Genomic DNA, 27481 nt, shown 5'->3' with positions numbered 1-27481 from the left:
AGCAAATTTCAGTTATACAAAACAGTGTTATCAACTCATAGTCACCATGTTATACATTAGATCCTCAGTCCTTATTCATCTCATAACTGACTTTTTCCTTTTTACCAACCTCTTACTTCCCCCATCTGCATTCCCTGGAAACCACTTTTCTACTCTGTTTCTATGTGTTCAACTTTTTTTTTAGATTCCCCATCTAAGTGATACTGTAACCGAAAGTGGGGTCTGGCTGCTGACCACTCAAAAGCCAATAAAGGGACTTCCCTGGTGGCCCAGTGGTAAAGAATCTGCCTTCCAATACAGGGGATGCAGGTTCGGTCCCTGGTCGGGGAACTAAGATCCCACATGCCGCGGGCTTCCGCGCACCACAACTAGAGAGAGAGAAGCCTGTGCACGGCAGTGGAGATCCTGCGTGCCGCGACTAAGACCCAACACAGTCAAAAATAAATAAAATAGATAAATATTAAAAGCCAATAAAGAGGCAAGTTTGGTGGAAAGGAAAGTTTGCATTATTTTGGATGCCAGCAAGTGTGGGGGAGGGCGGATGCCTGTCCATAGGCCTATTCACCCCCACTGAAAATCAGGGGGAAGAGCTTTTATAGACAGAGGGAGGGGGCTACATGCAGAAATAGCACAGTCAGCTCTGACAGTCATCTTGAAATTGGTCATCGGTGGTCTGATCAGCGTCATCTTGATTGTTTTAAGTACAATTAATCTTTATCTCCAGGGTAGGTTTGTTTCCATTCCTTGAGGCCAGTTCTCGGAATTGTGGCAGCTTATGTCATGGCTACAGTCTGGTCATCACGAAGTTAACTTCACCTGGTGTGGGTTTCAGTATCTATAAGACAGCTCACAGGATATGGCTCAGAATATTATCTATAGCTCTTGAGAAGGAACTAAAGGTCCTTGACTATGCTTAATGACTAAACTATTATTATTTGGTCTCCTTTGACTCTTGTCCTTTGTTTCTGCATTTTCTCACTTCTCTGATTAAACTTATTCTTTGGCTAAAGTTTTTCCACAGACAAAAGGCAGGCTGAGGACATGGCGGGCATATACCACAGGGTCCTGCTCCATTTCAATACCATACAGTGTTTGTCTTTGTCTGGCTTATTTCATTTAGCATAATGCCTTCCAGGTTATCCACATTGTCAAAAATGACAGGATTTCCTTTTTTTTTTAAGGCTGAGTAATATTCCTCTGTGTGTGTGTGTGTGTGTGTGTGTCTGTAAGTGTATCTAATAATTTCTTGATTATTCTTCCACTGACAGACACATAGGTTGTTTTCATACCTTGGTTATTGTGAATAATGCTGCAATGAACATGGGAGTACAGCTATCTCTTTGAGATAATGGTTTTGTTTCCTTCGGATATATACTCAGACGTGGGATTGCTAGATCATATGGTAGTTCTATTTTAATTTTTTGAGGAACCTCAAAAACTGTTTTCCACTGTGGCTGTAGCAGTTTACATTCCCATCATGTGTGCATAAGAGTTCCCTTTTTTAAATATGAAAGCATTTATTGTGTTCAGAAAGATAAATTTATAATATATTACACATGAAAAACTTACAACTTACTTTGTAGGACAGCCTCTTAGAATGTAAAGTTAATTTTAAATTACAATGAATGTACAACACTATATAGTATAAGCTCCTGTCTTTTTGAACAGTGTAATGATCATTCTTGAGAATTAAAATAAGTTTCTGTAGTATTCATTGCTGTAGCTATACAGGAATAGCACAGACACCTTTTTTTCAACTTTGATGTTATAAATTTCATCACAGACTAATTTGAGGTATCTTTATTTTGACAAGCATGACAGCAGCTACTTCACAGTTGTGTTAAATGCCTGTTCATCAGCATCCCACTCTAATGATAAAAACTGTAAGATTGTTTCTTTGGGTAGATCCACAGCCAAAATTTCAATTTCACTGCTTTTCTGATGTAAGTTGGCAAGGCAGGTACGAAGTGTTTTTATCTGAGTTTCATACCATCCCCTAGTGTTGGCTGACAGCTTCCCTGGGACTATCACACTCACAATATGAACAAATGTTGCTTCATGGATTTCAACAAACTTGAAGCATGTGAAAATGACCCCTTCAGATTTTGTACTGCAAGATTTTCAGAAATTTCTCTGATAGTCCTTTTGTAATTGAGCAGGACCCAAGGGGCCTTCCTGTGATACCTGCCCCCCACGTCCTCCACTTGCCTCTTGTCTGTAGAAAAACTTTAGCCAAAGAATTAATTTAATCAGAGAAGTGAGAAAAATGCAGAAGCAAAGAAAAGCAGTCAAATAAGACAAAATAATAATAGTTTAGTCATTAAACAAAGTCAAGGACCTCTAGTTCCTCCTCAAGGGCTATAGCTAATATTCTGAGCCATGTACTTTGAGCTGTTTTGCAGATACAGAAACCCCAACCAGGTGGAAGAAGTTAACTGCAATGATGACAAGACTGTAGCCATGACATAAACTGCTCCATCTTACACAATTCCAAGAACTGGCCTCAAGGAAATGGGAACAAACAGACCCTGGAACTGAAGGTTAACTGTACTTAAAACAGTCAAGATGACACTGATCAGACCACCACATGACCAAATTCAAGTTGATTGTCAGAGTTGACTGTGCTGTTCTGCATGTAGCCCACTCCCTCCACTTATAACTCCTGAAACTTCCCTTTAAAATCTCATGCCCCTTGATTGGCAGTTGGGAGTTGGTTCTTTGGGACATGAGTCCACATTCTTCCCAGGATTGCTGGCCTCCTAAATAAAGCAACCTTTCCTTTCTACCAATACTTGTCTCTTGAGTATTGGCTTTCAAGCACCAAGCAGCCAAATCTAAGTTTAGTAACACTTTCATCACTGACTTTAGTTCTCAGTTTCTGCCCAACATGGACCACGAGATTGGACTCCAGCACTCATTTCTCTGTTAGCCATTCCTTCTCAAAAGATTTAACCTTGACATGGCTTCCTTCTTTATCTGAGACAAGGGTCACATAGGTGAGTTCATCATGTCTGCAGTACTCCTGTAATTCCTCTTGGGATTGTGACAAGTCATACATGTGATTCTTGCTGACCAGAGTTTCTGGGCTCGGTTGATGGCCCTGGTCATGGACATCTGGCCAGCACTTACAACAAGGAGGTCACAAGAGCTTATTATAACAGGTTCTTCCAGGTTGAGGACAGAAGATTCCCTTTTCTCCACATCCTTGCCAACACCTATTATCACTTACCTTTTCATTAATAGTCCTCCTAAGTGGTGTGAGGTAATATTGCAGTTTTGATTTGCATTTCTCTGATGATTAGTGATGTTAAGCCCCGTTTTATGTGCCTGTTAGCCATTCGTATGTCTTCTCTGGAAAAACTCTATTCCAATCTTTTGCCCATATTTTAATTGGGTTGTTTGTAAGTTTTTTGCTATTAAGTTGTACGAGTTCCTTGTATATTTTGGATATTAATCTCGCAACAGTTATGTAGTTTGAAATATGTTCTCCCATTCCATAGGTTGCGTTTTCATTTTGTTGATGGTTTCCTTTGCTGAGCAGAAACTTTTTCCCCACATTTGGTTCACTGGTATAATAGTAGCAGAAATACTACTGTCAAGTTTATAACAACTCTAAGTTGAAAGGTATGAAACAAAAAATGAATATATAGAATAAACAGATTATAGAATTATCCATGGGAGAAAAACCTTCTGTGATAAATGACTTCTGACCTTTTAAAAAATATTTATTTATTTATTTATTTGGCTGTGTGGGGTCTTAGTTGCAACACAGGGGATCTTCATTGCTGTGTGTGGGATCTTCATCATGGTGTGCAGGATGTTTAGTTGCAGCATGTGGAATCTTTAGTTGCAATATGCGAACTCTTAGTTGTGGCATGTGGGATCTAGTTCCCTGACCAGGGATCGAACCTGGGCCCCCTGCTTTGGGAGCACAGAGTCTTAGCCACTGGACCACCAGAGAAGTCCCGACTTCTGACTTTTTAGCAGTATTCAGTTGGGAGTTCCAGGAACTGAAATATTTTGTCTTAAGTTACAGTAGTTTTCTGTATAAGACTTAGCTTTGTTTTCCTAGAAACTTGATGATAATTTTTCAGAGACACATAACCAACAAATGATTCTCTGCCTCATTTAAAAATTGCATTCATTATTTACCAAAAAAGGAGAAAAATATAATAAATTTTAGAAATATTTATTTCAAATGTATTAATAAAATAGGTCTTTGACACTGCAACTTTTAGTTTCCTGGAAAATTCACTTATGTGGAATGGCTTATTCTCTGACAGGGGCACAGTACAAGATTTTTAGTTTTATATAATCCCACTTGTTATTTTTGCTTTTGTTGCCTTTGCTCTTGGTGTCAAATCCAGAAAATCATTGCCAAGACCAATGTCAAGGAGCTTACTCTTTATATTTCTTCTAGAAGTTTTACAGTTTCAGGTCTTATGTTTATGTCTTTAATCCATTTTGAGTTGATTTTTTTGTATGGTGTAAGATAAGAGTGCAATTTCATTCTTTTGCATATGACAATCCAGTTTTCCTAACACCATTTATTAAAAAGACTGTCCTATTGAGATGATCATGTGATTTTTATCCTTCATTTTGTTAATGTAGTGTATTGTATTATTGATTGATTTGCAGTTGTTGAACCATCCTGTATCCCTGGAATAAATCCCATTTGATCATGTTGAATAATTGTTTTCATGTACTATTGAATAGAATTCACTAATATATTGTTGAGAATTTTTGCATCTATGTTCATTAATGATATGACTTGTAATATTCTTTTCTTGTAGTGTTCTTGTCTGGCTTTGGTATCAGGGTAATGTTACCCTTGTAAAATAAATTTGGAAGTGGTTTTTTGAATTTTATTTTATTTTTTTATACTGCAGGTTGGAAGTGTTTTCTTGTCTTCTTTTTTGGGAGAGTTTGAGAAGGACTGGTATTAGTTCTTCTTTAAATGTTTAGCAGAATTCAACAGTGAAGCTGTCTGGTCTTGGAATTTTCTTTGTTGGGAGGTTTTTTTTATTACTGATTCAGTCTCCTTTACTAGCAATTGGTCTGTTCATATTATCTATTTTTTCATAATTTAGTCTTGGTTGGTTGTATATTTCTAGTAATTTCTCAATTTCTTCCAGGTTGTCCAATCTGTTGGTGTATAATTATTCATAGTAGTTTCTTAGGATCCTTTGTATTTGTGTAGTATCAGTTGTAATGTCTTCTCTTTAATTTCTAATTTTATTTGAGTCTTCTTTTCTTGGTAAGTCTAGCTAAAGGTTTGTCTATTTTGTCTTTTCAAAAAACTGCTCTTAGTTTCATTGATCTTTTCTCTTTTCTTTCTTTTTAGTCTGTATTGCATTTATTTCTGCTCTGATCTTTGTTATTTCCCTTCTTAACTTTGTTCTTCTTCTAGTTGCTTAAGGTGTAAAATAAAGTTGCTTGTTGGAGATATTTCTTTTTTCCTTAATATAGGTATTTATAGCTATAAACTTCTTTCTTAGAACTGCCTTTTCTTTGTCCCATAATTGTTATATTGTTTATATATTTGTTATAACAATTTTATTAGAAACTGTTGTATTTTGGGGACTTCCCAGGTGGTCCAGTGGCTAAGACTCCGTGCACCCAGTGCAGGGGGCCCGGGTTTGAACCCTCGTCAGGGAACTAATCCCACATGCTGCAACTAAGAGTTTGCATGCCACAACTAAGACTTGGCATGCTGCAACTAAGAGTTCACATGCCGCAACTAAAGATCCCGCATGCCACAGCTAAGACCCAGTGCAACCAAATAAATAAATTAAACAACAACAACAACAACAACAACTAATGAAGGCATAAGGAATCTAGATTACAAGAGAAAAGTATGCTCTTGACAAACTGGGAGAAGTTTAATTTAACATTTTTGCAATCTCTTAAATATCTATGACCTCTTCTAACAAAAAACATCAGTAAGCTTTATGAGCCTTCAAAGGTCTCTTCATTACAGATGCAGGCCATTTTTAACTGCTGCCATGCAGGTTCAAATAGGCAAAACAATTTTGGAAAAAAAAAGGGAAAAAACAAAACAAAACATGTTTCAGTTGAAAACTTTAGGACCTAAAGGAGACAAATGTATTTGCACTAAAACACAGCCAGAACGGAGAGAAAAAAACACTTATTGCAAAGGAATTGATATTGAATATTTAAAGATTTTATGAAGAAGAATTTGTACTTGGGCCAGAAGATTGCATTTCTTTTCCAATTGCTGCTAGATAAACTAGGGATGTGTGTTTTCATTACAAAAGAACTCCTTGAATTAAAAAAGTACTCAAAAAATAAATTAATTAATAAATTAAAAAGTACTCAAATCAGTTTACTTAAATAGAAAATTCCCATAAGTGCTTGTGTTTGTGTATGGGTATGGGTATATTCTTATATGTGAATAAAAGTGTTGAGAGAAGGCAAACTTAAATGGAAGTCTGCAGAGTTGTTGATACATGCTCTAGCCTACATCACTTCATCTCTAGAAAAGCTTCAACAGCAAAGCAAAAATCACAGAGCCACAGTTGCTGACTGGCTTAAGAAGAAGTGGGAAAACAAAGTAACATAGTAAAAAAATAGAAATCAGCTACTTGAACCTGGAGGGAAGTCAAGAATAACTAAATACGTACAGAAAGAAAGAAAGAAAAACTGTATTTTCTGGGTGAAAAACAAAAAGGGAAAGATGAAATTAGACTTCTAATCCTTTCTCCCTTAATAGAGAAAAATAAAAGAAGATGTAATCCTTTCAACTTCCTCTGGAAATTGGTGAGTTCCTTATACATAAATATATTATTAATTATCTCTATTATATTGATATAGTTAGTATGGTATGTATTGGATTGAACATATACTCCCTTTAGCTAAAGAAATTCATTCCACTCACCCAGTATCTCTGGGAAAATCATCATATGGCAGCAGGGGAAACTTACTGGAGTACTTCTTTACTAGAATTGGTACTATCGGAATTTTAACTATTCCAGCTACTAATTTTCCAAAATAATTTTTGACTACTCCCTCTGTCTAATTTTGTAGAAGTGTATTGTCTTGAGAGAGATTTAATTCAGACTTAGTTTCTTCTTCCAGGACATGATTAACAGACCTTTAGGTATACAAACCTCCATTTGAAGAGAAGGCCATCCTCCTAACTGCTTTAAGTATAACAGACCAAGTTGAAAATTCATTCCCCACAACCTAGGTTATCTCCACCCTTGGCTTGAGTGGGGCTGACTCCTCCCCCAAGTTCTCAGGACTTTTGATGCTGGAACTCCAGGGACCCCGCAGAAACCACACACCTTTCCCCTGCCCATATCCCTCATCGGCCCCCGACTGTTCAGAGAATATACTCATGTCTACTGAAGAGCTCAGGGAAGGCCACTAGCTGGGCAAAGAGACTTCAGGCAAATACCTTTTTTGTGAGTAATATATGAAACACAAAATTCAGAGTCAGCTGGCCTCACTGATTATTAATCTCCTGATGTAGATTATTCATATAAACTAGTTGGTCTGATTTTCCTGGAGATGTTATAGGAATGGAACGACATAAAGGCTTGTGGACATGTCCTTACATTCTTCTCTTCTTTCAAAAGATAGAAAGAGGAAATGAAGTAAGAAAGACAGGCTTGGGGGTTCCCTGGTGGCGCAGTGGTTGAGAATCCGCCTGCCAATGCAGGGGACACGGGTCCGAGCCCTGGTCCGGGAAGATCCCACATGCCACGGAGCAGCTAAGCCCGTGCGCCACAACTACTGAGCCAGTGTTGTAGAGCCCACAAGCCACAACTACTGAGCCCACGTGCCTAGTGCCCGTGCTCCATAACAAGAGACGCCACCGCAATGAGAAGCCCATGCACCACAACGAAGAGTAGCCCCCGCTCGCCACAACTTGAGAAAAGCCCGCGCACAGCAACGAAGACCCAATACAGCCAAGAATAAATAAATTAATTAAATCCATAAAAAAAAAAAAGACAGGCTTATGCTATGAGAGCTGCTCCTATGTCTGTGCATTTTTTTAAATCTTTTATCAGCTTTATTGAGACATAATTGATATATAACATTGTGTAAGTTTCAGATGTACAGCGTGTTGATTTGATACACGTATATTGTGAAATGATATATATACCACCATAGTGTGAGCTAACATCTCTATCACCTCACATACTTATCATTTCTTTTTTGTGGTGAGAACATTTAAGATCTACTCTTAGCAACTTTCAAGTATATAATACAGCATTGTTAATTATAATCACCACGCTGTACATTAGATCCCCCAAACTTTTTCATCTTATAACTGAAAGTTTGACCCACATCTCCCCATTTCCTTCACCCCCAGCCCCTGTTAACTGCCATTCTACTCTCTGTTTCTATCAGTTTGGCTTTTTTAGATTCCACAGATAAGTGATATCATACAGTATTTGTGTTTCTCTGTCTGCCTTATCAATATTTCACTTAGCATAATGTCCTCCAGGTTCATCCATGTTGTCACAAATGGCAGAATTTACTTCTTTCTCATGGCTGGATAATATTTGATTGTATATATATCACATCTTTTTTATTGAAGTAGAGCTGATTTATAATATTATATTAGTTTCAGGTGTAGAGCATAGTGGCTCAGTATTTTTGATGTCTGTGCATTTTTGATAAAGAAATCTGAGTCCCATAGGAATATAGGGTGTTTGTAAGGGTGAGCCACCAGTTCTATAAATGTGCCACCTAACAAACTATTTTGGCTGCATGGCTTGCCAGGGGGTATATTCATTCAAAACCAAAACAGGCATAGCTAATCCACTCTCCCAGCAACCACACAGCAGGCTGCAGTGACTACGGGGCCATTATTCCCTCCAGCCAGGCATAAAAATAGAGGCTGAGTATCCAAGGAGGTTTGTTTAATGGTTACAATCAGAGCCCATGTAACCAAGACCCACAGGGAATCAAAAGAGGGAATTCTTTACACTATGCCGAGATAGTGCCTTCTGAGAGAGAAAATTCCTAATGTACTATCAATACTTGGAGAGATTTTGTTCCCTAGTCTTTGGTGAATCCATCGTTGAGTTCACGTCCAGGGTTAAGCAGATCTGCTAAACAATTCTTTAATGGTGATTACTTTCAAATGAAGGACTTGAAATTTAACTTTACCCAATTTTATCAACATGCAAGGTAAACATTTATTTTCTTCTAAAACACATTATTTAACAAGAATATATTTAAGTAGAGAAAAGCTTTCTAATTCTCTTTGGTAAACGTTGCACCTTGTGTGAAATGACTGCCAAGTGCAGAGCTGAAGGGAATCTCTGCCTGCCTGTTCAGATCTGGGGAGGGGGCTCACTGGCCCTACCGAGGATCTAAGCCATACGCTCAATAAAAGGATTGTAACCTATCACAATCGTACAAAAGGAATGAAGGCAAACTTCTGATGAGGATGAACGAAGTAGGTAACTGCCAGTCATGAGTTAACTCTAAAAGGCAGCTACTTCTTTGATCTCTTCTGAAAAAGAAATAAGAAAAACTTCTTTATCAGAATAGAGGAAGTTCAAATAAGGGAATTTATTTCTGTTTCCTGTTGTTACATTGTCTGAATTTTAGAAAATATTCCCTGGAATAAAACAAAATATTTATGTATTTCATAAGCACTGGAATTTTTAGCACTCGTGCTTTCCTTTGTAGGAACGGCATCAGTGAAATATTCCTTGACTGATATAGGGCCGTGTGTGCTGGATGGGAGAAGCGCTTTACGTTTCTGAACTTAGTAAAAAATACTACATAAGTCTTATATTAGTTTTGATACTGCATCAGGCATGCTCTTCTAACTTGTTTCTAAGTATTCTAAGTTCAGTTATTAGAATTATTATTTTATAGAAGAATCTTATTTTCTTTTTAAACATATAGAATTATGTATCTTCATACATCAGATTTAAAAATTTTTGTAATGATGTCTACTAACTCCATTTTTTAAATGAGTGCTAAGACCAATTATTTTTCTTTTTTAAAAAAATATTTATTTATTTGGTTGCACTGGGTTTTAGTTGAGGCAGGCGGGCTCCTTAGTTGCAGACCACCAGTTCCTTAGTTGCGGCATGCATGTGGGATCTAGTTCCCTTCCCAGGGATAGAACCTGGGCCCCCTGCCTTGGGAGCACAGAGTCTTAACCACTGTACCACCAGGGAAATCCTTATTCTTTTTTTCACTGAAAATGATTGAAATTCTGCATTCTTCAGGGAAGGAAACAAGCACTAAAATATTTTACTGACTTTAATGATCATGTAAAATAGGGATTGCACTGTTTTTAAAGTACTTTAAAAATACTTTCCATGAAACTATTATATAGATTTGAAACTTTGATACTTTAAAAAAATTACCAATAAATAAATTATCTTGGTAAAAATTAACAACACTAATATGTACAAAATAGATAACTAATGAGAACCTGCTATGTAGCACAGAGAACTCTACCTCACTTCACTGTACAGTAGAAACTAACACAACATTGTAAAACAACTATACCCCAATTAAAAAAAAAAGATTTACATGCATATCAAAGGAAAAAAAAGATTGAGACATGAATCTCATATCTGAACATGGGTTTCATTTTGTATGATCTCTTCAGAGCTGGATGAGGACAAGATTGCCGACACCATGAAGAAAGCCCTCCCTACCATGGGCTGGGATTGGCATGTCTGTTCTTGGTGGACTCTCCCTTCGTCCATGGGAATATTGTGATGAGTGTTACTCACCTGGGAAATGAGGTCTGAAGGAAGGATTGGAGCAGGGCGATCATTCTATAAAACCCAGGCTTAGGTGGGAAAATGCAGAGGGAACAGTAACGAATGTGGAACCAGATAGCTGTCTCACTCCTGGACAAATTCTGTGGCGTTTACATCTATAGCACAATTATGAGGCCATTTATAAGGTACAATGTCTTATAAAAGTGGAATTATACATGTGAGTTGTCTTAGCTACAATACAGAAAAGATGAACAAGAAGATAGTTTAAAGAAAAAATATTTTCCTCCTCTCTCATTTTACATGAAGGATAAAACATGAAATTCTATTAATTTTCTTACTTAGGTTTTAATAAGCATTTTGTGTACTTCCTAAGATTGAGGTCAAGAAAACCTGATGAGTAGGGTGGTCTGAGTAAGCCTTCCTAGAAGCAGTGTCCAGATGGACTCTGGTTGCCATTGTGTACTGGGCACAGCATGGAATCATGTGCACATCTTCTTTGACCCAGTAAATCTCCTTGGACATTCACACACCCTCTCTGCACACCCCTGCACACCCCCGCTTAGACAAGCCCTTCACAGAACCCCCCTCTCCCTGGCATCCCAGATATTGTCCTAAATGAAAATAGCTAGCAAAGAGAATGAGATCAAAACAATGACTTAAATGACTTATTAAATTTCAGGCTTGTTTTGACAAAATTATATATTAATTTTCTAAACATTCTAAACAATTCATCCTTCAGAAATTTTAATACCTTTTGTAAACTTTCAAAATGTAACTATAAATTCTAGGACACCTTTTTGTTTTCTCATTAATCTCTCACCAAGACCATAGCATACTTTGTAGGTTGAGACATGGAGTGGTAGAAATTGTTGAAGTAATAAATATAGTGGTTAAGAATTTAAAAGGAAGAGTATTGTACAGAATCTCTTTCCCATGTACTCCATTAAGCACTTTTATTCATGAAATATATCTGCTTAACATAAAATTATATTAAGTCCTGTTTAGTGTCTACCAAAAATCACTTTTCCAGCTCCCTCTATTAACAAATAAACAATGATTTCATTGTTGTTCCCATGGATGTTCTATAACAGAACTGTGCTGAATTGTGGCCATTGATATCCCAAAGGCCATGATATACAGTGTTCAAAAAAAAGTCCAGCAAATAGAAAAAATAGAAATACAAGCGAGTTTTCTCATTTAAGAGTATATTTCAGGGCTTCCCTGGTGGCGCAGTGGTTGAGAGTCCGCCTGCCGATGCAGGGGACACGGGTTCGTGCCCTGGTCCGGGAAGATCCTACATGCCGTGGAGCGGCTGGGCCCGTGAGCCATGGCCGCTGATCCTGCGCGTCCGGAGCCTGTGCTCCGCAACGGGAAAGGCCACAACAGTGAGTATACTTCAACCGCTGGTAAAAGACTAAGTTAAAATGAATAAATCGTGCAACTATTAAAAAGAATTAGTTGTATCTAAATTTTTTTTTAAAAATGAGTAAATTAAAAACACGTTGTGTTTTTTTTCCCTATCTGCAGCAATGTCCGGAGACAAGGAAATTCCATGATGTCAGCAGTTGAAAGATGACACATTACTGATTTGAAATGTCACTGCAAAGAAGTAAATGAATAATTCAGAATGAAAGTAAACCCTAAAAATTGGAGAGGAATTCCCTTATTAACTGTGGTTCCAGCTAAAGAGCCTAGTTATTTCAGTGAGAAATAAAATTTGTAAGTATTAATAATGAAATACCATTTTGTCTATTTTTCATATTTTAAATGAACAAATCTTTATTAAGCACTTACTATTTACCTAATAATTCTAAAAGCTGCTGTTTATTGGGTACCTAGTATGTGTCAGTACGTATGTACTGACAAGTTAAATGTACAAGTTATCCACACAGTTATATCATACAAGGGGTATGTACCTTAGCCCAGTATACACAATAACATGACATTTGGGTATTGAATTACAATTTGAATTACAATTCTCCAGGTTAGTGAGTAAAGTGAAACTCAGATATTGTTTTCTCAAAATCTGTCTAAGCTCAAAATGGCATTCTCATCTTCTCTGTGGTTGATAATATTCAGAGTTTTACAGACTAAAACCCAGTTTTTGCCACTAAAGATTTTTTTAAAAAATATTTATTTATTTGGTTGCACCGGGTCTTAGTTGCGGCAGGTGGGCTCCTTAGTTGCAGCATGCGAACTCTTAGTAGCGGCATGTGTGTGAGATCTAGTTCCCTGACCAGGGATCGAACCTAGGCCTCCTGCGTTGGGAGCACAGTCTTATCCACTGCACCACCAGGGAAGTCCACCACTAAAGATTTTTAATAAACTTATGAATACAGTTTCTGGTTCTGCATGTAAGGAGCTTGGAAGTTACTACTCCATCCTAACAACAAGTAAATGTTGAACAAACTGCAAAATCAACAACTCTTCTTGGATCTATAAGGGGAGGACACAGGGCATGATACTCAACTCTAGCCCATTCTAGCTATCCTGTTCCAACTAAAAGAGAAGAGAAAAAAACTAAAAAACACTTGTGCAGTTCACAGACCAGACGCATAGACCCACTAAAAAACTGAGACCTAATCGTAGACGTAACACACACCTCCCCACCAGAACATTAAAAGCCTATTTATAGCGATTCCTTTTGCTCAGTACATCATGTTTGGCTATCAAGAAAAAATTACAATCCTCCTAAAAGGCAAAAAAAAAAAGCACCCCCAAACAAAAAAAGCCCCACAATTTGGAGAGACAGAACAAGCATCAGTACCTGGCATGGCAGGGATATTGGAATTATCTGACCAGCAGTTTGAAACAATTATCACTAATATGCCAAGTGCTCTAATGAATAAAGTAGACAGCATGAAAGAACAGATGGGGAGTGTAAGCAGAGAGATAAAAGCCCTAAGAAAGAACTAAAAAGAAATGCTAGAGATCAAAAGTACTGTAACAGAAATGAAGAATGCCTTTGATCAGTTTATTGGTAGACTGGACCTGGCTGTGGAAAGAATCTCTAATCTTGAGGATACATCAATAGAAACCTCTAAAACTGAAAAGCAAAGAGACCAAAGGCTGAAAAAAAAAACACCCCAAAACAGAACAGGATGTCCAAGGACAGTGAGACAACTACAAAAGGCATAACATATGCATAATGGGGTTACCAGAAGGAAAAGAAAGAGGGAAAGGAACAGAAGAAATATTTGAAACAATGATGACTGAGAATTCCCCCAAATTGATGTCAGACAGAATACTACGGACTCATGAAGCTCAGAGAACACCAAGCAGGATAAATGCCAAAAAAATTACACCTAGGCATATCATTTTCAAATATAGAAAATCAACAATAAAAGAAGAAAGAAGAAAGAGGGGAAAAAACACCTTATCTATAGACGAGCAAAGGAAAGATTTACATCATTTAAATTTAAACCATTACATGGTTTAAATTTAAACCATTACATGGTTTCCCCTCAGAAACCATGCAAGCAAGAAGAGAGTGGAGTGAAATATTTAAAGGGCTGAGAGAAAACCCCCACCAACCTAGAATTATGTACCCTTTCAAATTACCATTCAAAAGTGAAGGAGAAATAAAAGCTCTCTCAGACAGACAAAAATTGAGGGATTTTGTTGCCAGTAGACCTGCCTTGCAAGACATGTTTAAAGAAAGTTCTTTAGAGAGAAAGAAAATGATAAAGGTCATTAGATCTACATCAAGAAAGGAAGAGGTTCTCTTGCCTCCTCACTTCCAAGATGACCAAGGAAAGAAGGAACAATGGTTGTGCCCAAAAGGGCTGTGGCCACGAGCAGCCTATTCCGTGCACCAGCTGTGCCTGATGCGTGCCCAAGGACAAGGCCATTAAGAAGTTTGACGTCTGGAACATAGTAGAGGGTGAAGCCATCAGGGACATTTCCAAAGCGAGTGTTTTCCATGCCTGTGTGCTTCCCAAGCTGTATGTGAAACTACATTACTGTGTGAGTTGTGCCATTCACAGTAAGATAGGAATAGTTCTCCTTCTTGGGAAGCCTGGAAGGACCAAACACCTTCACCCAGATTTAGACCTGCGGGAGCTGCCCCACAACCTCCACCAAAGCCCCTGTAAGGAGTTAGTTCCTTAGAGACTGAAGAAATACTGTTCTCCGAAAAGACAATAACCTGGAAGTTAGACTTAAAAAAAGAAAAAAAGCTAGAAAAATGGTACTGATGAACCTATTTGCAGGGCAGGAAAAGAGACGCAGACATAGAGAATGGACTTGTGGACACAGTGCAGGAAAGGGAGGGTGGGACCAATTGAGACAGTAGCATTGACATATATACACTATCACGTGTAAAACAGATAGCTAGTGGGAAGCTGCTGTATAGCATAGGGAGATCAGCTCAGTGTTCTGTGATGACCTAGAGGGGTGGGATGGAGTTGGGGTGGGAGGGAAGCTCAAGAGGGAGGGGATATATGTATACATATAGCTGATTCACTTTATTCTACAGCAGAAACTAACACATTATACTCCAATTAAAAAAAAGAAAGCGCATCAGAGAAGGAATAAAAGAAAGTAAAATTAAAAGTTTTATTTTTCTTTTCTCAACTGATCAAACAGATAACTGTTCGTTCAAAATATTAACAGTAACGTATATTTGACTAGGTATGCTTAGGTGTAGATTTTATATATATACATATAGATATACAGATATGTTTATATATGCTTATATATAAGTGAAATGAATGAAAGCAATGAGGTAGGGATAGGAGAGAGGAATTAGGATTATTTTGTTATTATAAGGTACTCACATTACCTGTAAAGTGGTATAGTGTTATTTGAAAGTAGAGTTGGATTAGTTATAAGTGTATATTGTAAAATTTATGGCAACCACAATAAAAAGTTAAAAAGCAATTGGCAAACTATGTAGACTCAAATCTGAACCAAAGTTTTGAGCATGAGAATAAGATATGCTACAGAATCACACACAAAGATGAATGTGATTTTATAAAAGTAGCAATAATAAAAATATTTCAATTCAAATTATAATTTAAAACCCTGCCATCCAGGCTAAATTTTTAATGCTTTGATAAAAAGGTTAATATTAAAAGAACCTAGGGACTTCCCTGGCAGTCCAGTGGTTAAGACTCCACGCTTCCACTGCAGGGAACCCTGGGTTTGATCCCTGGTCAGGGAACTAGATCCCACATGCATGCCACAACTAAGAGTCACATGCCACAACTAAGGAGCCTGCCTGCCACAACTAAGACCAAAAAATAAAATTAAAAAGTTAGAAAAAGGGGCTTCCCTGGTGGCGCAGTGGTTGAGAGTCCGCCTGACGATGCAGGGGACGCAGGTTCGTGCCCCGGTCCGGGAAGATCCCACATGCTGTGGAGCAGCTGGGCCCGTGAGCCATGGCTGCTGAGCCTGCGTGTCCGGAGCCTGTGCTCTGCAACGGGAGAGGTCGCAGCGGTGAGAGGCCTGCATACCGCAAAAAAAAAAAAAAAAATTAATAAAAAGTTAGAGAAAATAAGATAGTAATGTCTAAAGTAAAAAAAGAAAAAGAAATCGCTAAAAAAGAAAATAAATAAAAGAACCTAAGAATTGTAACTCTCACACCTGACGAGTTCTTCTCTTTCGCTGGCATTATCAACCTAATCTTGCCAGAGCAGAATCTAAGCATTCTAGACTTCTTAAAGGAAGTGAAAAAGGCAATAACCAAGGTGAGCCCAACTGTGAATTCTATGGTCCTAAGCAGTAGATGATCAAAGGGAAAGTTCTTCTTTTTCACTTTGGGTGACTCATTTGAATACAGTATTTTGGGTTTCTTTTCCTTTGTTTGTTTTAGAGTTTTTCACATATCTGAAATCCTTTGTTTAATGAATGTGCATCTTCTATTTTAAAAATTTAATTTCTTATGTGACTTCCCTGGTGGTCCAGTGGTTAAGACTCTGCGCTTCTACTGCACGGGGCACGGGTTCGATCCCTGTTCAGGGAACTAAGATCCTGCGTGCTGCATGGCCAAAAAAGAAAAAAAATTAAAAATTTAATTTCTTATTCTGATGGCAGAATAGAAATTTTAATGCAAGGCAGAGAGATTTTGTGTGTGTGTGTGATATTATAGGTAAGTTCTTTTTAAAAATGTGTTTCTGGGGCTTCCCTGGTGGCGCAGTGGTTGAGAGTCCGCCTGCCGATGCAGGGGACGCGGCTTCGTGCCCCGGTCCGGGAGGATCCCACATGCCGTGGAGCGGCTGGGCCCGTGAGCCATGGCTGCTGAGCCTGCGCGTCCGGAGCCTGTGCTCCGCAATGGGAGAGGCCACAACACTGAGAGGCCCACGTACCGCAAAAAAAAAAAAAAAAAAAAAAAAAAAAAATGTGTTTCTAACCGAGGAATACATTTGAAATGATATCAAGAATAGCCCAGACTTCAGATTCTGTCAGTAGGTAATCCTGGATGCAAGTGAGTTCAGTCTTGCCAGCTCTGAGCATAGGAAAGATATTTTATTTTTCTCAATCTCAGTTTCCTCATGAGTAAAATGTGAGTAACGAAGTTATCAGTTGTTAAGGATGAAATGAGCTAGTGTGGTAAAGGGCATTTCACTCCCTACAACATAGAGCTCAGAATATTTTAGTTTTTTGAATAAAGGTCTTTATTGTATAAGGGATTTCACAATCGAAGTTACACTTACAGATGAGATAAACTTTGTAACTCCTCACTATCACATGGAAAGTTTCTTACTTTTATAATCTGTCTGAGCTCAACATCATTATAATTTTCAATGTAAAATATTGAACTGACTTTTAAAAACTGAGTTTGAGGGAAAACGTACATGAAATGCCATGAGCACTTTCTTCTAATTGGATTCCAGCTTATTCTATTGGATTACCATTTTCCTAAAGAACACACTTAAGTCTGGCTTAACTCTTATTTTTAAAAATTATTTATTTATTTGGTTGTGGCAGACGGGCTCCTTAGTTGAGGCAGGCAGGGTCCTTAGTTTCAGCTTGCCGGCTCCTTAGTTGCAGCTTGCCGGCTCCTTAGTTGCGACATGCATGTGGGATCTAGTTCCCTGACCAGGGATTGAACCTGGGCCTCCTGCCTTGGGAGCTCAGAGTCTTAACCACTGTGTCACCAGGGAAGTCCCTTAACCCTTATTTTTATTTTTCAAAAATCCCACTCAGGGAATCTGAAGACTAATGTTATTAGGTTGAACAATATAAAAGTGTCAATACTCAATTCTTTTGACCTAGAAAAATATTTTATTTTCACAACTTTTTTTTTATAACTGCAAAATGAATACAGGATCAAGAAAATAAAAATATAAAAAAGAAAATTAAACCACATATAATTTTACTTGCCAGAGATTAATATATTTAGCAATTTATCGTATTTCCTTCTTGTCTTTTTTCAATTAATATATATTTTTATATGGTTGTGATCATTTTCTCCAATGAATATCATAGTTTTTCACTTAATATGGAAAAATAATCTTTATCAACAACTTCTTTAATGGTTACATAAATCATATCTATGAATAAATCACAACTTATTTACCCACGCTGCTATTGTGTGTGTGTGTGTGCACGTGCACGTGCACGCGTGAGAACTTGCTGACATAATACGCCATTTACGTAAAGGATTCCAAAATGTGTTTAACATATAACAACTAAGCACCTCTCTAACAAACTCTTGGTTAAATGTTAACTAGAAATAAATACATATGCATTTAAAACAGATGGCAACTGTTTATTTCAGTTATAGGCTTACCTAGAATGGAGGCATACACTAAGACAGTTTTATAATTAGCATTCAGTACATTAGCAACTATGTAAGAAACTCTGTACTTATCCCTTGATATTCTAGTCTGTAGATTCACTTAGTTTCTCTTTCAGCAACTTTCCTTTAAAAAAATACGATTACTAATAAAAACCAAAAATGTGCTGAGTTTCACTTTTTCTTTGACTTTCTTTGCCCATATCCTGGAGGAGTTTTCAAAATGGCAATAAGAAAAGAGAAATGAGTACAAATAAGAAATGACAATTCTTTTGAATTGAATTGTGAAAGTTAACCCAGGCTTCACCATGAAGAGGGAGGCAGAAAAAGCCTCGATTGCAAGAGGTGGCCTTTTGGACAGACTTGCGTCAGAAACAGAAAGAAATGCATTGGTTTTTGCGTGCAGCTGTCGAGGAAGCAGAACTTCCTGTGTTTGAAATTCTGTCTGCAGTTAAATAAAAAGAAAAAAAAAAAGGAAGTATGTAGTGCTCTCTGCAGCTTTTCTCCAACTTTACCTAAATACTGCATATGAGCAAAAGAGACCATCAAACTGCAGATGTGGAGACAATGAACAAATGATTCAGGAAATATTTCCGGAATGTAATAATTTTTAGGAAAGTATAATTTGGTGCTACAGTTATTTACTTTCATTTTACTGTTCATCTAGATTTTTAATTCCTACACATTTCCCCTGGGAGATCTAAAATGTCTCATACATTTTTCTTCTGCTTTTTAAGGGATTTATCAAGCTGGGCAATTCAGTGAGATAGTTTCCTTCAAATGCTAGAGAGAAGGTAAGAACAGAGAAGGACATTTTATATTTCACTGCTAACAGAAGACAATTTTCTCATGAACTATTTATTTAGAATTATCTCTAGTGTTCCTGTCCCCTAAGGCTTTAAAAAATTTCTCTCAACTCTATTGGTATTACAAACCCAAAACATGCATAAAGATAACATCACTTTTAATTTTATGTCAATTATCCACATCTGAAAGAAAGCTCCTCTAAATATCAAAAATGGAGGATCCTTCAGAACAAGATACAATTAATTCCAAAGTCTACAATAAAAAATACTCTGACATTTTCTTTTATTATTGATTAATTTAAAAATTGAAGTATAATTAATTTACAATGTTGTGTTAGTTTCTGGTGTACAAAGTGATTCAGTTATACATAAATACATATATATTATTTTTCATATTATTTTTTGTTATAGTTCATTACAAGGTATTGAATACAGTTCCCTGTACTATACAGTAGGGCCTCGTTGTTTATCTATTTTATACACAGAAGCTCGCATCTGCCAATCACAAACTCTTAATTTTTCCCTCCCCCCAGCCCCCTCTTTCCCCTTTGGTAACCATAAGTTTGTTTTCTATGTCTGTGAGTCTGTTTCTGTTTTGTAAATAAGTTCGTTTGAATCATATTTTAGATTCCATAAAGTGATATCATATGATATTTGTCTTTGTCTGACATATCATTTCATATGATAATCTCTAGGTCCATCCATGTTGCTGCAAATGGCATTATTTCATGCTTTTTTATGGCTGAGATGTGATATATATATCACGTTTAGGTTGCTTCCATGTCTTGGCTATTGTAAATAGTGCTGCTATGAACATTAGGGTGCATGTATGTTTTTGAATTAGGGTTTCCTATGGATAGATGCCCTAGGAGTGGGATTGCTGGATCATATGATAACTCTATTTTTAGTTTTTTGAGGAACCTCCATACTGTTCTCCATACAATGGAATGGTGGAACCAATTTACATTCCCACCAACAGTGTGGGAGGGTTCCTTTTTCTACACACCCTCTCCAGCCTTTATTATTTGTAGACCTTTTAGTGATGGCCATTCTGACCAATGTGATGTGATACCTCATTGTAGTTTTGATTTGCATTTCTCTGATAATTAGCAAAGTTGAGCATCTTTTCACATGCTTATTGGCCATCTGTATGTGTTCTTTGGAGAAATGTCTATTTAGGTCTTCTGCCTATTTTTTGCTTGAGTTGTTTGGGTTTTTTGTTATTGAATTGTATGAACTGTTTGTATATTTTGGAAATTAAACCCTTGTCGGTCTCAAGGGTTTAATAAGTTTAAGTATTCTTTGATAATACTTCCTCCCAGTCCATAGGTTGTCTTTTTGTTTTGTTTATGGTTTCATTTGCTGTGCAAAAGGTTTTAAGTTTGATTAGGTCCCATTTGTTTATTTTTGCTATTATTTCTTTTGCCTTGGGAGACTGACTTAAGATAACATCGATATGATTTATGTCAGAGAATGTTTTGCCTATATGCTCTTCTAGGAACTTTATGGTGTCATGTCTTTTTTTTTTTTAGTATTTTTAAAAATTATTTATTCTTTTGGCTGTGTTGGGTCTTCGTTACTGCACGCAGGCTTTCTCTAGTTGCGGCAAGAGGGGGCTACTCTTTGTTGCGGTATGTGGGCTTCTCATTGCGGTGGCTTCTTTTGTTGCTGAGCACGGGCTCTAGGCACGTAGGCGTCAATAGTTGTGGCTCGCAGGCTGTAGAGCACAGGTTCAGTAGTTGTCGTGCACGGGCTTAGTTTCTCCGTGGCATATGGGATCTTCCCAGACCACGGATCGAATCTGTGTCCCCTGCGTTGGCAGGCAGATTCTTATCCATTGCGCCACCAGGGAAGCCCTATGGTGTCATGTCTTATATTTAAGTCTTTAAGCCATTTTGAGTTTATTTTTGGGTATGGTGTGAGGGAGTGTTCTAACTTCATTGATTTACATGTGGCTGTCCAACTTTCCCAACACCACTTGCTGAAGAGACTGTCTTTTCTCCATTGTATATTCTTGCCTCCTTTGTTGAAGATTAATTGACCATAGGTGTGTGGATTTATTTCTGGGCTCTACATTCTGTTCCATTCATCCATGTGTCTGTTTTTGTGCCAATACCATGCTGTTTTGATTACTGTAGCTTTGTAGTAGTGTCTGATGACTGGGAGGGTTATGCCTCCAGCTTTGCTCTTTTTCCTCAGGATTGCTTTGGCAGTTCTGGGTTTTTTGTGGTTCCATATAGACTTTAGGATTATTTGTTCTAGTTCTGTGAAAACTGTCAGTGGTAATTTGATAGGGATAGCATTAAATCTGTAGATTGCTTTGGGTAGTATAGCCATTTTAACAGTGTTAATTCTTCCAGTCTAAGAGCATGGGATATATCTTTCCATTTCTTTGAATCACCTTCAATTTCCTTTACCAATATTTTACAGTTTTCAGCATATAAGTCTTTCACCTCCTTGGTCAGGTTTATTCCTAAGTTGTTTTTTTCTTTTTTTGATGTTCTTTTAAAAGGGATTTTTTAAAAAAAATTCCCTTTCTGATATTTCATTGTTAGTGTAAAGAAATTTAACAGATTTCTGTATGTTAACATTGTATCCTGCTACCTTGCTGAATTTGTTTATCAGTTCTAGTAGTTTTTGTGTGGAGTCTTTAGGGTTTTGTATATATAGTATCATGTCATCTGCATACAATGACAATTTTACCTATTCCCTTCCAATTTGGATACCTTTTATTTCTTTTACTTGTCTAATTGCTGTGTCGAGGACTTCCAGTACTGTGTTGAATAGATCTGATATTTTATTAAATATGAATCTGTGTGGGAAGGGACATAAATACCCAATAACAACTATCATGAAGCTGAAGGAAGGGAATAAAAAAGAATATATTAAATACTATACACCGCAGTACTGGATTTTAAAGAAACTCAGAATAGTTCCCAAAGGTTCTCATTTGTTGGGTGGCAATGAGAGAAAAGAATTTATGTAAAATGTAGCATTGAAAAGGGCCTTCTGTTCACAGTTCCATGTGATCAGATTTGTTCATCTGCCGTCACTGAGAGTGTAGACCTTAGTAATAATGGGTAATGCAGGTGTCTCTTATTTTAATGTAAACTCACTATAAGAAATTCTTAATAAGATGATGGTGTAGAATGTGACTAAATTTTGTCCTCCTTAAAAAAGTGACAATGTTGAAAAGTTATCTCTGACAAGAGGTTGGAGGATGATTATAAAAATGCAGATGTGCATTTCCTGGTATTTTCTATGGTTAGATAAAGAAGTAGGAGAGAGGCCTCTACCTGGAGTTAACAGGTGTGGTGGTGTCTGTTCAGAGGCCAGGAATCATTTAACACTCTGCCAAAAACAATCAGAAGGGGGAAAATGAAAGTAAGGAAACCAGGAGTAAAGAGAATAAGGGCACATGAAGAGAAAGAACACCTGAGAAACAAACTTTCACAAGGGTCCATAGAACAGTAGAGACGAAAGGAACTCTGGGAACAGGTGTGAGGGTAGCACTTTGGAGATCGTAGAACTTTGGTGCCAATGGGAACCCGAAAAGGCAGTGAGTAAACCTCCCTCATTTACAAAGGAGAAAACCGATGCCTGGAGAGGTTGCTGTGACCACTACCCACATATATTCACATTCATTTTTATTAGCTTCAATTGCCCAACAGTTATATTTTTTTGGCTTTTTATATAAATTTTTGGATGTGAGCTATGGATAGATTGCAGGCACAAAATCTCCATCTACTGACTGACTAAAGAAATCAATGGAAAATAAGATTCTGAACAACTTAATTTTATTAGTTTTCTGAAAACATATATTATTTCAAGTAAGGGATACATAGTGTTGTGGGAATAACCAGTCTCTTAGGCTAGTATTATTAGCAATTTTTTCCTAATTATGGAAAAAAGATTTTTAAGAAAGAAGATATCTGTAACCCAGAGAAATGTTCACTGTTAACATTTCCTTCCACAGTATTTCCTTTTAATATCTCACAAAATTGAAATCATATGCATCTGTGATTTTATATTCCTTTCCAATTAACAGTTTCTAATGCTGGATTTTTATCTTATTTCAACTTTATTTTATTGGTATTACAAAAAACATTGTAATGAATCTCATTCATTAATTCATCAAATAGTTTTGAGTGCCAAATATTTTTGAGTTACAAATATTTGGAAAAAGTGTCTAACCCTAAGTGGTTACAAACCTCACTACCAACTTCCTGCCTTCTCTTCCCCCCCAGTTTCATTCCAGCCCTGACCCTGGGTGGTGAAGTTCAGGTCTCCTATGCCAGATCTGTTTCTAAAAATGTTAAAAAAGGAGAAAAAGTGATTTGGAGAATTGTGTTATCTCTGAACAAAGCCATGCTTGCAATCCATTCATCTTGCTGTAGATTAAAGTTTCTTATTTGGAGTGTTAGCCACTTGATATTGACTTTCTGTCTATATAAATTCTTGCTGTGCCAATCCTAATGTCCTCCAAGGTACGCAGATGCCTCAGGCTAACTAGGGATCTCGTGCATGAAAATGCAAAGGAGAAAAGCGTGTTAATATGCTTCAAAAATATCACCCCAGGCATATATACCTGCCTGTTTCTCTCTCTCTCTCTCTCTCTCTCACACACACACACACACACACACACACACACACACACACTCTCACTCATGCTTGCATGGCCAGAGAGAACATTACTTGGCTCCTCTCAGGGCTTGGGGGACCTGCATTTACAATATCCTTTATCCCACAGCCCTGAGCTATTAACCTAAGTATAACATGATTTAATTAACATGTAATGTTGATTAACATGCATTAAGAAGGACTACAATACTTGAGTGACAGAGCCACTGGTATTATGTTATTTAAAAGCAAAACGCTAGTACCTTGATAGTACCCTCTCGAGTGCAACGAGACCACCAATTTTTCCGTGCCACTTTTGCATTTACCATAATCATTGGTTGTCTGGGTATGCTATGGAGAGCAAATCAGCTCGTTAGTCCATAAACTCTAAGGTAAATATATCATTTCAATAATCTTGTCTTATGGAGAAAAATAGAGAGCGCCAATTTAGATTGGGGCTCAGTTTTTGGAAAAAGTGACAATTGAATAGACACCTGAAGAATGAGTAGGATTATCCCCAAGGAGACAGGGGAAGGATGTTCCAGAAGGAGGGGACAAACTTTGTACTGTTCTGATATGGGACAAATGTTAGTGAGGCAGCAATGAAACGTAGAATGAGGTTAAAATTAGGAAGTAGGTAGGGGCCAGGCAAAGCTGGGCCTTGTGAGCCAAAGAACAGGGTTTGATTTATTCAAGATGCTGCAGAAAATCATTGACGTTTTTTAAGCTGGGAAGAACAATTTGTGCATACATTCTTGCTTGTCTTTCAGAAGATATATTTAGGATAGATTTCTAAATGTGGATGTCTGGGCTTAAAGATATAACTATTTTTAAGGCTCTGGTATTTCAACCAGTATTCATACCAATTCAATTTCCTATCAATAGTGTATGAAAGAGTGTCCATCTCGCTAACCCTCAATAGCATTATCATTGAAGAAGAATTCTGCCATTGAAGAAAAGCAGTGTTGTGTTATTTTGTCATTATATTACTAGGGAATCTGAACATTTGTTAATATTTATTAATAATTTATATTTATTTTTTCCTAAATTATCCATGGCCTTGTTTCTTTTTTTTGGTGGTGTGTGTGGTATTTATCTTACTGATGTGACATAGCTTTTTATATTTAAAGACTATTACCCTAGTTCTTATTTCTTGCATATATATATATTCTCCCAGTTTGTTTGCCTTTTAATTTTACTTGTACAGCCTTCCTCACCTTATAAGAGTAATTTGTTATCAAAAAAACATTATTGTAAGTTGAAAATGGAGGTACTATTATTTTAAATTAGAAAAGGTGATTTTATATATATATATATATATATATATATATTCCAGAGTCCCCATAAATGAAAAACACCAAGTCTCATTGAAATAGACCTATTTTACTTCACTAGTTTACAGTACTTGTGATAACACAACATAACAATTTCTATTCACTAATTTCTGTATAATGTGCTGTTCACCTGCATTCCTGAAGGTTTTTATAGTTATTCTGTACATCACACTTAAGACTATGTTCTCAAACAAAGCATACATACAGTATTCAAAGTTTATGTAATTCAACCTTTAATGCAAAATAGAAACATAAAACCAAACTTTAAACAAATAAAAGCAAGACTTTCAGGAGCACGTGCATGAACTTGTTATTGCTACATACTAGCAAACCAGGAACACTCTGAGGCGGGAGTTTAGCAGGATACCCCAACTCTATATAACTGTGAAGTCACCCTCTCTAAACTGGTCCTAAAAAAAACTGAATTGGTCCTCTTTATGTGAAGAAAGTGGGGAAAAGGGTATTAGAAGAAACTCCTTATAAAGTATAAAAGTTGTAACCCTAATGGGCGTATTTTAAAATAGGTCTATATTTGTTTTTGACATATAGGATACATAAATTTTTATATAGTCAAATTTATCACTCTTTTCTGATAAAAATTATTGCTTTAGAGCTTAGGATATTTTTCTCCACACTAATATTACAAACATTCACCTATATTTTCTTCTACCTTTAGAATAATGATTTTCAGTTTATATATATGTATTATTTAAGTCATTTGGATTATTTTAAAGTGTGGAGTGTAAGGTAAGGATATGATTTGATTTATTTTTTAAAGAGACAAAAATTCCACACCAACCTGTTGAATAATCCATGCCTTCTGTATTTACATAATATTTCTTAAAGCAGAATCTGGAAAAAGTGATATGCTGATCAAGTCAGACATTACTTGTCTAGTGTCAGTTGGGGTTGGGGAAGAATTAGGGGTGCTGCGTGGGGTCTTTCTTTGGGTGGTGGTAAATCTCTGAAACATGGCCAAGTTGATGTAAACCATTCCTCACAGCCCACTACTCTTCCTTTTCCCTCTTTTCCTTGACACCTCAGTTCCTTGCCTTCTCTTTGCAGTTTGGCAGATAAATTCATGGTATAACCTAAGTTGTATGGAAATAACTATTTGGGTCTTCTGGGCGTCCCTCCAACTCCCAATCCCAAACCACTGGCCCCCAGACCATCTCCCCTGCCTATTAGTTATTCAGCTGGGGGGAAAATAAGGTAAATAAAACTGTTCTGAAGGGAGTATAGGGCCAAGGGTTAAATTCTAGGCAAAACCAACGTAGAATGAGAGAGAATATCTGTGTACAAAAATAAAAATGATGGCTAAAAACTTTGATTGTAGACAAATGTGCAGTTAGGGTTAGTGACTTCTTTCCTAAAATGTAAGTTTCCTTTTATACATATATGATGTTTTCCTTGAGTGGCCTCTGTGAAGTATATAGAATCATGCAGTCCTCTATTTTACAGATGACTTAAAAAAAAAGATGATTTACTTAAAGCTATTCATTGTTAGAATTCCTGGTCCCGCATTCAAACCAGGCATGTCTTGATTTTTTTCTGACATCTTTTAATCCCTCTGCTCGATTTTAATGGAATATATTTATCCATACAATTAAAATGAGTTTAAATTATTTTGTGATGTCTCTTGAGATAACCAAAATCTCTCTGGGATGTATTAGAACCAGGGCTATGAAATGCTATGTTTCTTCCACAGGTGTACATCATAGAACTCCTATTCAAGTACCACCCATTTCTAAATTCTAACTTAGAGACCAGCTGTGAAAGATTGTTGAATTGGATTAGAATCCCCAAATTTCTTGGACAAGTGTCTTCCGGTGATTTTCAGGTATATATGTCCAAAGAGAATCAGAGTAGGAAGTTTTGGCTGATAGGTCTTCCTTCTAAACTCCTATGGACAAAGGTCATTAGAGAAAATATGTGAATCTATTAAGTATGCTTATCTCTGAGACTTTCTTAATCCACATATGAGGATCTTCTCCTTAGATCTAGAATTACAAACTAAGAAAGATAACCTTCTCCTTACACAAATTGGTAGTGTTTGTGCCAAAAAGGTAATGGGTGGTCCCGTTCTTTCTGAAGTCCTGTTTGTGCACGTATGGAATGAGGAATTCAGCATATTCCCGCAATTTGTTTCGCTGACAGATTTTAAAAGGTATTAACACCATTTTACCGATCTTGCCAATTAAAAAATTAATGCTCCTCCAAGACTTTGCCGTTCCGACGGTGACTCTAGGC

General features: G+C 37.0%; 1 long non-coding RNA gene and 2 pseudogenes across 1 annotated transcript; 2 read left to right on the top strand and 1 right to left on the bottom strand.

Moving 5' to 3' along the window:
- Positions 1–1105: 1105 nt before the first annotated feature.
- Positions 1106–4867, bottom strand: LOC101282252 (eIF-2-alpha kinase GCN2-like; annotated as a pseudogene).
- Positions 4868–6004: 1137 nt separating this feature from the next.
- Positions 6005–12468, top strand: LOC125963440 (uncharacterized). The gene is made up of 2 exons (XR_007475428.1): positions 6005–6780; positions 12258–12468. It is a non-coding gene; the product is annotated as an uncharacterized LOC125963440 (long non-coding RNA).
- A 2006-nt stretch (positions 12469–14474) lies between these two features.
- On the top strand, positions 14475–14975 carry LOC101272880 (40S ribosomal protein S26-like; annotated as a pseudogene).
- The last annotated feature ends 12506 nt before the right edge of the window (positions 14976–27481 follow it).

Source organism: Orcinus orca, chromosome 2 (assembly GCF_937001465.1).
Source record: "Orcinus orca chromosome 2, mOrcOrc1.1, whole genome shotgun sequence".
Classification (NCBI taxonomy): Eukaryota; Metazoa; Chordata; class Mammalia; order Artiodactyla; family Delphinidae; genus Orcinus; species Orcinus orca.
Note: the sequence above shows the minus strand (reverse complement) of the source record. Positions and strands in the feature narration are given on the sequence as shown.